We start from the raw sequence: 11,502 nt of genomic DNA on the forward strand, positions 1-11,502 counted from the left end.
AAAAACTAGCTGGGTGTGGTGGCAATGCACATGTAGTCCCAGCTACTTGAGAGGCTGAGATGGGAGGCTGGCTTGAGCCCAGGAGGTGGAAGCTGCAGTGAGCCGAGATTGCATCACTGCACTCCAGACTGGGCGACAGGGCCGGACCTTATATCAAAAAAAAAGAAAAAAAAAAAAAGGAGAAAATGGGGCTCACCAAGGCTCCAGCTAAAGCCCACTTCAGAGCTTGCCTGAGCTGAGACCAAGAAAAAGGTAAAGTAGGAGCTGGATCTGTTAAAACTAAGATGACATACTCACAACCCAGAAGAAGAATGCATTGAAGTGTAAGAACTAATAACAATACTGTGAAAACAAGCTTCATTCTTTTTTTTTTTTTTTGAGATGGAGTCTCGCTCTGTCGCCCAGGCTGGAGTGCAGTGGCGCAATCTCGGCTCACTGCAAGCTCCGCCTCCCGGGTTCAGGCCATTCTCCTGCCTCAGCCTCTCCGAGTAGCTGGGACTACAGGCACCTGCCACCACGCCCGGCTAATTTTTTGTACTTTTAGTAGAGACGGGGTTTCACCGTGGTCTCGATCTCCTGACCTCGTGATCTGCCCGCCTCGGCCTCCCAAAGTGCTGGGATTACAAGCGTGAGCCACCGCGCCCGGCCAAACAATCTTCATTCTTTAGCAGCTCTCATTAAACACAAACACACAATACATCTCACGAGTCCATTAGGAATTATACAATGCTCCCTATTAAAATACATTTCCAGACCTATTTAAAGAAATTATAAAACTGTACTGAAGTGATGATGTCAATAAAATAGAGGAATAGGAACTTCCAAACACTACCTCCACCACGGAGACACAAATTTAGTAGCAATATATGAACCAATTGCCTTTGTGAGAAATCCAGTCATCATGTAAGAGGTTGGAACTCTTAACAGAAGTCTAGTAGGAAAACACAGGACATCTGCTCACCGAGGCCTTACCCTGGCAGGATGCAGTGTTACTGCAAGAAAAACACCAATTTCCCATTTCTCCTGGGAGAGGACAAGTATGAAAACATTCATCCAATATTCTGTCTTTTCAGGGCGTTGCCTGAGGGATAAGTTTCTCTCTTGGTTGAATATAAGTAATGAAGGCCGGGCACGGAGGTTCACGCCTGTAATCCTAGCACTTTGGGAGGGCAAGGCGGGTGGATCGCTTGAGCTCACGAGTTAGAGACCGGCCTGGGCAACATGGTGAAACCCCATCTCTATTAAAAATACAAAAAAATAGCCGGGCATGGTGATGCACGCCTGTAGTCCCAGCTACTCAGGGGGCCATGACAAGAGAATCACTTGAGTCCAGGAGGCAGAGGTTGCAGTGAGCTGAGATTGCATCGCTGCACTCCAGCCTAGGCAACAGAGCGAGACTCTGTCTAAACTCAAAAAAACAAAAGGAGTTTGGAGTCAGAAACACAGTGACTCACTTGTTCGGCATCAAATGCAATATAAATGAGGCTACAAAGCTTTCCCCACAGTGGTCTCATTTTACAGCATTTCGTGAGTGCTTGTATACAGTAACATCTGACTTCATAACCAGCTTCTCTTATCACAGTTTACACAGAGCTGGCAATATATTCAAATATGGCCTGAACAATCCGTGTTGCCCAACAGCACTGACGCCACAGGACCCTCACCCCATCTCCATCCATGTCTGGGTGTGAGCCCTTCCCAGGAGCATGCCCAGTGCAGCCTCTTCCCAAGTTCATGTCACTGGGTCACGAGAGATGGAATCTAAGTGAGATGAGAGGGACTGAGGGAAGGCATGGGTGAGGGTGAGCAAACCTGTCAGGCAGGACGCTTCAGACTCGGAGAAGATTCCCAACTCCAAGGCCCAGGGTTTCTGAAAGGAAGGAGACAGAACAATCCACCGAGAATATCATCCCACCTGAGGAAGAGCCATCCCTGACTCCTTTGCTTTCCTCTTCCTCTTCTTCCAGGGTTCTACCTTGGGTAACATGAAAGAGACTTTAGAATTCAGTCCTGAATGTCAAAAATACGCTGTTTATTGGTTAGAATCAACACACCCCCTCCCTGGGCCATAACCTTATACACAGGAAAGATGGTCTTCTGCTGCCCACTGCACCAGAAAAGATGCAGGGATAAGAAACTCCCACAGGAAAAACAAGTGAGTTTCTGACCTCTTTCTTTAGAACCCACTCCCCTCCTGGAGAAGCCCCGACACAGGCTGCAGCAGTGGGGAGCTGGGCTGGAATGAGCTTCTGTTCAGGGCACAGACCCAGCCCTGACCCAACCCCATGCTGAGCACAGCCCCCCTCCCCTCTGTGGGTCACAGGCTGAGCTCAGCCTTCAGAAACGATCAGCAGTGCCCTGGTGCTCAATGGTAGATACAGAATAACAGAACAGAACCAATCTTAAATGTCATTGAAGCTGGGCTGCAACTTATTTGAATGAAAATCTCTGCTAAGGGGGCGAAAGAGATGTATTTGCAAAATGCCTCAGCGTTCTTGAGCTCCACTGAGAGGGGCCAAGCCCAGCACAGCCCCCCACCTTCTGGCTGTACTTTCCCTGGGGGTCTTGTTGTCACCAGGATCCAGACAGTGGAAGGTGAAGCAGCACAGAGAAACACGCGGAACAGCCAATATAGACAAGTGGTGAGGGTGGGGGTGGGGATAGAATGCTGAAGCGGGGGTCAGGGAGAGGGTCACAGAAGTCCCCACTGAGGAGGTGATTATCAGAAGAAAGACCTGGGTTAGGAAGGGTGTTTGCACCTGCAGCTGAGGGGCCAGAGTCCTAGGCAGAGGGACCACCCATGTGAAGGCCCTGAGGCAGGAGCAACTTGGGGACCCCGGAAAAGGAAAGGGGCCTGAGTGGCTGCAGTAGAGGGAGCAAGGAGGACACAGGCAGGAGATGAGGTCGAGAGGTCCTGGGGGAGCAGGTCAGGCAGGGCTGAGGTCTTCAAACAATTTTTCTCCCACACGTCCCAAGAATGTTTAGGCTGGACGCAGTGGCTCTTGCCTGTAATCTCGGCACTTTGGGAGGCAGAGGTGGGTGGACTGCTTGAGCTCAGGAGTTTGAAACCAGCCTGGGCAACATGGCAAAATCCCATCTCTAAAAAAGGTACAAAATTTAGTCAGGTGTGTTGGTATGGGCCTGTAGTCCCAGCTACTCGGGAGGCTGAGGTAGGAGGATCGCTTCAGCCCAGGAGGTGGAGGTTGCAGTGAGCCAAGATCACACCACTGCACTCCAACCTGGGTGACAGAGCGAGACCCTGTCTCAAAAAAAAAGACTAGAAAAAATAATAAATAATTTTTAAAACAATGTATTTCTCTAATCCACTTATTTTTAACTCACAAATAATGTCATATCTTCTATATTTTAAATGTATGTTGACATGTTCAGCTAAGCCCCAGGAAGTACAGGGTAGCCCCCATCCACTCTGGGTCTGCTGGGGAACACCTTTGGGGGAATTCAGGACGACCCTTTTGGACATACGAAGGTGGAGATGCCTGTTCCACCTCCCAGCAGAGTGTTGAGGAGATAACTGGACAAAGGATTCCAGTGTTCAAGGGAGAGGTCTGCAGGGAACAGGGAGCCGTGTAGGTGGGTTTAAAGCTGTGAGATGAGATGATAAGGAAGGGCAGTGGGTTGTAGGGTCCAGCCCCACAGGGTCGGTGGGTTTTCTCCTCGTATGTGGAGACAAGAGAGTGTAGAAATAAAGACCCAAGACAAAGAGATAAAAGAAAAGACAACTGGGCCCAGGGGACCACTACTACCAAGACACAGAGACCGGTAGTGGCCCCGAATGCCAGGCTGCGCTAGTATTTATTGGATACAAGACAAAGGGGCAGGATAAGGAGTGTGAGTCATCTCCAATGACAGGTAAGGTCACATGGGTCACGTGTCTACTGGACAGGGGGCCCTTTCCTGCCTGGCAGCCGAGGCAGAGAGAGAGAGGAGAATGAGAGAAACAGCTTACACTATTATTTCTGCTTATCAGAGACTTTTTGTACTTTCACTAATTTGCTACTGCTAACTAAAGGCATAGCCAGGTGTACAAGATGGAACATGAAGGCAGACTAGGAGTGTGACCACTGAAGCACAGCATCACAGGGAGGCAGGCCTCCGGATAACTGCGGGCGGGCCTGACTAATGTCAGGCCCTCCACAAGAGGTGGAGGAGTAGAGTCTTCTCTAAAATCCCCCGGGGAGAGGGAGACTCCCTTTCCTGGTCTGCTAAGTAGCGGGTGTTTTTCCTTGACACTAACGCTACCGCTAGACCATGGTCCACTTGGCAAGGGGCGACTTCCCAGACGCTGGCGTTACCGCTAGACCAAGGAGCCCTCTGGTGGCCCTGTCTGGGCATAACAGAAGGCTCGTATTCTTGTATTCTGGTCACTTCTCACTATGTCCCCTCAGCTCCTATCCCTGTATGGCCTGGTTTTTCCTAGGTTATGATTATAGAGCGAGGGTTATTATAATATTGGAATAACGAGTAATTGCTACAAACTAATGATTAATGATATTCATATATAATCATATCTAAGATCTACATCTGGTATAACTATTCTTATTTTATATTTTATTATACTGGAACAGCTTGTGTCCTTGGTCTCTTGCCTTGGCACCTGGGTGGCTTGCCGCCCACAGTGGGTGTGGACAGGAACCAAGAAGCTCAGGGAGTAAGCTGTGCACACTCCACATTTAGAGAACAGAAAAATCAAGAGACAGCAGAAGAGGAAAGCGTGACGTGATCAGTGAGGTATCAAAAACTTGAAAACAAATAGTTTTAAACGGTTAATGGGATGTCCTTAAAGCCAGGAAAACAGAAGAGAAAGTGAGAAAAGAAAAAAAAAAAGAACACAAAGAAGTTTTTGTGTACTATTCTCTTAAATAGAGCATAGAAGAGGGGAACTTACTACAGAAGGAAAAGTAGTTAAGGGTTTTTGTTTTTTTTGAGATGGAGTCTCGCTCTGTCACCCAGGCTGGAGTGCAGTGGTGTGATCTCGGCTCACTGCAAGCTCTGCCTCCTGGGTTCAAGCGATTCTCCTGCCTCAGCCTCCCAAGTAGCTGGGATTAAAAGCGCACATCACCACAGCCAGCTAATTTTTGTATTTTTAGTAGAGAGGAGGTTTCATCATGTTGGCCAGGCTGGTCTCGAACTCCTGACCTCAGGTGATCCGCCTGCCTCAGCCTCCCATAGTGCTGGGATTGCAGGCGTGAGCCACCATGCCCAGCCTTATTTTTTGTTTTAAAGTTGAAAGAGTAGATGGGAAAGGCTTTATTTTCTGTGTTTGTGTGTCTGTGTGTGTGTGTGTGTGTGTGAATAGACAAGACCACTAATCTGGATATGCTCATCAAAATAATTCCCTTGAAGTAAAAGTTGACGCAGTGGAGGGGGCAGCCACACCGTCCTGAGACTGTGGTGCAAAACTGAAGAGCCAGCAACAGCCCGGAGCAGGGAGAGACCATTCCCAGTACCTCCTGAGTTGAGATCACAGGCCTTAAGACAGGTGGGTGGGCCTGTTGCAGAGTTCTTCCCTTTACTGTTTGAGACAGGAAAAAATCAAACTGTTCATACTATTGTCACACTCAACCCAGAATACTTCACCTGTAGTCACCAAAATGTGTGTAGTTCTTCCCACAAGGACCAGTTCTGCGGTGCACTCCCAGTGGTGGGTCCTACAATTTCACTCCACTCTGACACTGTCAGATCTCCCAGGTGAAGATCTCAGCGTGCTACACGCTACTAGTAGCTGTTGGCTACACTCTCACCAGATAAATACCGTGATTCTCTTAACCCCTTCCTTGGATTCAATTAACTTGCTAAAACCATTCATCTGTATGCTTCGTAGTATCCTTTATAACAATTAGGTAGGCCGGGTGCAGTAGCTCGTGCCTGTAATCCCAGCACTTTGGGAGGCCAAGGTGGGTGGGTTACCTGAGATCAGGAGTTCAAGACCAGCCTGGCCAACATGGTGAACCCCCTTCTTTACTAAAAATACAAAAATTATCCAGGCGTGGTGATGGACGCCTGCAATCCCAGCTACTTGGGAGGCTGAGGCAGGAGAATTGCTTGAGCCGGGGAAGCGGAGGTTGCAGTGAGCCGAGATGGTGCCATTGTACTCCAGCCTGGGTGACAGAGCGAGACTCCGTCTCAAAAACAAACAAACAAAAAACAATTGGGTAAACCAGGGAAAATGTTTCCCTGAGTTCTATGAGCTGCTCGGGCAAATTAATAGCACCTCAGGAAGGGATAAGGAGAATCCCAAATTTGTACTCATTGGGTCCGAAGCTCAGAATCTGGGACTTGGGGCTGGTATCTGAAGTGGGAACCCTCAACTAGTGGGATCTAATGCTAACTCCGGGTAGATAGTGTCCGAATTGAATTAAATTATTGGACAGTCAGGTAGTGTTTGTTAAAGAATTGCGTGTTGGTGAGGAGAAATCCCCAACTCACATGTTTTGGTGATGAGAAGCGATGCATTCTTTGTTGAGCGTTCATTACTTGGTTATGAGAGTAGGAAAAACACTTTGGTTCTTCCTCCTCACTCATACACTTGCCTACACATTACCCCATCCTAGGAAAAGGAAAGAGGGTGACCCACAACTGAATGAGTCAAGTCACTGCCCTCTGGTAGAACAGAGATTGCAAATAGAAGCTAACCTCTGATGCCAGGAATTATAAAATGCACGTCTTATACACAAAATTTTGCAATTCTCACCAGCATCTCCATAACAGAAACAAAATATATACATATAAAGTTTGCTAGATTATTAGGGGCCGGCCACAGTGGCTCATGCCTGTAATCCCAGCACTTTGGGAAGCTGAGGTGGGCGGATCACCTGAGGTCAGGAGTTCGAGACCAGCCTGGTCAACATAGTGAAACCCCGTCTCTACTAAAAATACAAAAGTTAGCCAGGTGTGGTGGTGCATGCCTGTAATCCCAGCTACTCGGGAGGCTGAGGCACGAGAATCACTTGAACACAGGAGGCGGAATTACAGTGAGCTGGGATCATGCCATTGCACTCGTCTGGGAAATAGAGTGAGACTCTGTCTCAAGAAAAAAAAATTTGTTAGATCATGGATACAGAAATCAATATATCACAATGTAATTATCCATATCCAATGAAACCACCACGCGTCTGGGCCAAAGTCCCCCTCTTTCTTCTTCCTGTGTGTTTCTCTCCCTCATTCTGTACATCTCTCTCATTCTCTTCTTCTCTTTCCTTTTTTCTTTTCTGTGTTTCAGCCTGGGTCTCTGCTCCTCATTTTGAGCCCCTCTCCTCTCCTGCTGTTTCTCCTTCCCTCTATTCCTTCTCTTCCACTTGTTCTGCTCCATTCTTGCAACTTGTTTCACCTCTTATTCCTCTTTCACCCCAATCTTTTGGTTGTCCCCAATCTCCATATATTTCTGCCTCTTTCTTCCCTTATCTCTGCTCTCCCTGTTAAATCCCCTCTTCCCTGTTTCACTTCCTTGTCCCCACTCTTTGGCACCCCCAGATCCCAGGTCTCCCCCTGCTGTGGTTCTCCCTCTGCCCTCCTTGTCACCGGCTGCCCCTTCTTGCTGTCCCAGCACCACGCTGCTCTGTCTGTCCTGGCTCCAAATCCCCCCTCCTCTCCCCAACTCTCTGTCTGAGGAGCTGCCCCTCTCCCTACCTTGCTGTCCTTCATCTCTCTGGACATCCAGCTTTTCTCTACATTTCTCCAGTTGTTTCTCCATCCTGTTACTTTCTCAGCGACTTCTTTCACCCTTACCGTCTCTTTGCAAATCCCGACCCATCCTCTACTTTGCCATGTTTATTGGTTTCCCTCATTCTTTCCTCTGTCTCCGTTTTTCTACTTTTCTCTCAGCTCCTCTCTCTGTCTCCTGATCCCCTTGGCCCACACATTCACAGGGAGGGTTTGGAGTAAGACGCCTGGATCCTGGAGGAGCACATTTTCCAGCGGGTGGAGCTGGACAGGCAAGAACACCGGGTATCACAGGACAAGCCCCGGGCACCTCCCCAACGCGGGCTCAGGGGAAGCCTAGGGAGCAGCAGGGCCCCGCACGAGAAGGAGGGAGGTGGGGGACGACGGCGCCTTAGGAGAGGGGTGGGGCCTGCAGGATCCCAGGACCAGGCAGAGGCGCGGCCTCCCCGGGACTAGGGCTGCGGCGCTGCGCTCCAGTAGCCGACTAGGGCGAGGTTAGGGGACGGTAAAATCCTGCACCCACTTCGCGGATGAGGACTTCACAGCGCGCAGGTCAGTAAAGGGTTTTAAGCAGGAAAACGCAGGTCAGTAAAGGGTTTTAAGCAGGAAACGGCGCAGGAAAGGAGGTGTCTGCATGGTCTGAAGGCCGAAAGACCGCGGGCAGGACCCGCCTGCGTAACTTTAACCCAAAGCGACGCGACCCCCAGTGTCTCGCGACAACGTCTGAATTTACTTGGAATGGAGGGAGCCGTGCGGGGACTTTAAGGGCTATAGGAACCCCCGGACATCGGGTACGGAGGAGCAGGGGACTCCGAAACGCAGGTTTAATCTAGATAGAGGGAAACTCACGCGGCGACGAACAGCCTTCACTCCAAGAGATCTGCTTCCGGGTTTGCAACAAACTGCCCGCGCAGTCAACTGAGCCGGCGGCCTGGGGGCGGGGCCTGGGCCGACCGGTGCAAAGGGGCAGGCTGCGGGCGGGAAAGGCCAGGCGTTGGGAGGGACTGAGAGCATGGGGTGGGCCGGTCCGGGGCGGGGCCTGAACCCGGGAGGCGGAGGTTGCAATGAGCCGATATCGCGCTATTGCACTCCAGCCTGGGTGACAGAGTGAGACTTCGTCTCTCCTAAAAACAAAAACAAACAAAAAAAAACTTAGCCTATCTAAAAGTTTGACCAATGGCCAGTAATATAAGCAATCATGCATATGTAATGAAGGCTCCATAACAACCCAAAAGGAGAGGATTCAGACGAGCTTCTGGATAGGTGAACACTTGGAGGCTCTTGCAGTGTGGTGCACCCAGGGAGGGCACCAAGGCTCAAAGCCTCTTCTCCCATGCCTCACCTCACTGATCCCTTCCATCTGGTTGTTCATCTGTCAACTTTGTAATATCCTTTATAATATGTAAATCTATGTAAAGTGTTTCCCTATATTTTGTGAGCCACTCTAGCAAATTCGTTGAACCCGAAGAGGGGGTCAAGGGACTCCTGGACTTATATCTGATCCGTAAGCACAAGTCACATCCTGTGCTTGAGACTGGCATTGAAATGTGTGCACTATTGTGGGACTGAGCCCTCAACGTGTGGGATCTGATGCTGTGTCCCGGCAGAATGGAACGGAATGAGAGAGCACGCACCTGGTGTCTGTGGCAGGATTGCTTGCGTGGTGTGTGTAGGAAAACCCAGTACCTCTGGGCTAACAGTAGCATTCTGTGTTGTGAGAGAATAGTAGAAGAAACTGAATCAGTTTTTCCTGTATTCTTAAATATGTGAGGGTTTTTTTTTTTTGAGACAGAGTCTTGCTCTTGTCGCCCAGGCTGGAATGCAATGGCATGATCTCGGCTCACTGCAACCTCCGCCTCCCGGATTCAAGCGATTCTCCTGCCTCAACCTCCCGAGTAGCTGGGATTACAGGCGTCTGCCACCACACCCGGCTAATTTTTGTATTTTTAGTAGAGATGGGGTTTTGCCATGTTGGCCAGGCTGGTCTCAAACCCCTGACCTCGTGATCTGCCCGTCTCGGCCTTCCAAAGTGCTGGGATCTCAGGCGTGAGCCACCGTGCCCAGCGTGAAGGCATTTTTGAGCAAGTTATGTCTCCCTAATTCTGTTTTATTGTACTTTTCCCTAAGTAGTTATAATAGCCTGTAAATCTGTGTGGAGTTTTCAGTTTTGTGGACAATACAATAAATATACAAATAAAAGCCCAAACACAAGCTGATCTCTATAGAAGTGTTAGATATTATTTTCAACACACTAAGTGATACTCAGTATTTAGATAAGCTAAAGCATGAATAATGTCTTCCGAGGTGACAAGGTCCACAGTGGCTTTACAGAAACACTGGCCAGAAGTAAAAACTGTGATGATAATGGCAATAGCAATGACTGACTTTTCTGAACACTATGTGCAAGGCATTATTCTCAATACTTTACCTGTATTAACTCATATAACAACATAATAGCTCATGAGAAAAATATCTTTTCCTATCTTACTAGGAAACAACTGTGTCACAGATACGCTAAGAAACTGGCCTAAGGCCCAGGAGCTAGAAATGACAGAGCAAGCCCCGAACCCAGGCATCTAAGAGTTACAGTTAGGCTGACAGCGGTGGCTCACACCTGTAATCCCAGCACTTTGGGAGCCTGAGGCAGGAGGGGTGCTTGAGCCCAGGAGTTCAAGACCAGCCTGGGCAACATAGTGAAACCCCATCTCAACAAAATAAAGACAAAACAAAAACAAAAACAAAAAACCTCAACAATTACAATTAAACCTAAAGAATCAGTTAAGTAACAGAAGTAACATCAAAAGTGACAGGATGCCAGGTCAGGGAAACCACTGAGAACAAAGGCAATCAACATAAATCAGAGTCTGCAGTAACACAGGCAGACACTAGGTGGAGAACCAGACCACAGCTCACCATGAAAACACAGTGACTGCAGAATTGCAGACTGTCAACAGGAGCGCTCCTGAATTTCAGAAAAACTGACAAACCTCAGGTAACTACAAGCAAAAGCCTAGAGACGACACATTCCCAGAAAAGTCTTCAGAGGCCTCCAGAATCTCTAGTCAGGCTGAATAGAGAGGGTCCTCCCTGAAGGAAGCCAGAAATAAAAAAGTAGGAGTGGCTGATTAGTGAAATGCTGAGGTGCCAAGATAACAAGACATTCAAGGAGAAAAGGAGGCATGATCCACACAAAGGAACAAATGAAACCACCACAAACTGATACTAAAGAAATGAAGATGTGTGAATTATCAGACAAAGAATTGAAAATAAGAGTCACAAGATGGTCAATGAATTAAGACAACCACGGGAAATCAGAAAAACAAGATATGAGCAAAATGAGACTATCAATACAGAAACAGAAGCTATAAAGGAGAAACAAAGAAATTTTAGAGCTGAAAAATGTAATCAGAAACGCAGAACACAGAGCCTTGGTGCTCAATGCTGCACACAGATTACAATGCCTGGGCCACCGTCGTTATTATTGAGGGTAGACCCCAACCTGACCATGGGAATAGGAATCTTGGGCAGAGGAAAGTTGAAATGGTATACGCTAATACGTTAAAATATGTTAAAAGGTATTTTTGCCAGCGAATGGGACAGAAGTTGAAATGGTTCACGTTGAAATGGTTATTTCTGCCAGCAGGTAGGACAGAAGAGCTGCTAGTGAGACTGAAGCAACTCTGGGTGGGGATCTGGCATCTCTGGGGGTGTCGGTTTGGGGTAGATTGAATCCAGGAAAGTTTCTGCAATTTGAATTAATTTAAGCAACTGAACTAAAAAGCCCTGAAAATGTCTGTGAAGGGTATGCAAACTAGAATGTGA

At 48.3% G+C, this 11,502-nt stretch overlaps 1 protein-coding gene across 1 annotated transcript in view; it reads right to left on the bottom strand.

Moving 5' to 3' along the window:
- The window catches only part of ZNF665 (zinc finger protein 665), a 37,887-nt gene extending 29,286 nt beyond the window's left edge, over positions 1–8,601 (bottom strand). The window contains exons 1-2 of the mRNA XM_032171038.2: positions 8,530–8,601; positions 1,916–1,975 (exon numbers count right to left, since the gene is read on the bottom strand). The gene's annotated coding sequence lies outside the window, so the exon portion shown is untranslated. The remainder of the gene's footprint in view (positions 1–1,915; positions 1,976–8,529) is intronic.
- Between the last annotated feature and the right edge of the window lie 2,901 nt (positions 8,602–11,502).

Source organism: Hylobates moloch, unplaced genomic scaffold (genome assembly GCF_009828535.3).
Source record: "Hylobates moloch isolate HMO894 unplaced genomic scaffold, HMol_V3 SCAFFOLD_12, whole genome shotgun sequence".
NCBI classification, from domain to species: Eukaryota; Metazoa; Chordata; class Mammalia; order Primates; family Hylobatidae; genus Hylobates; species Hylobates moloch.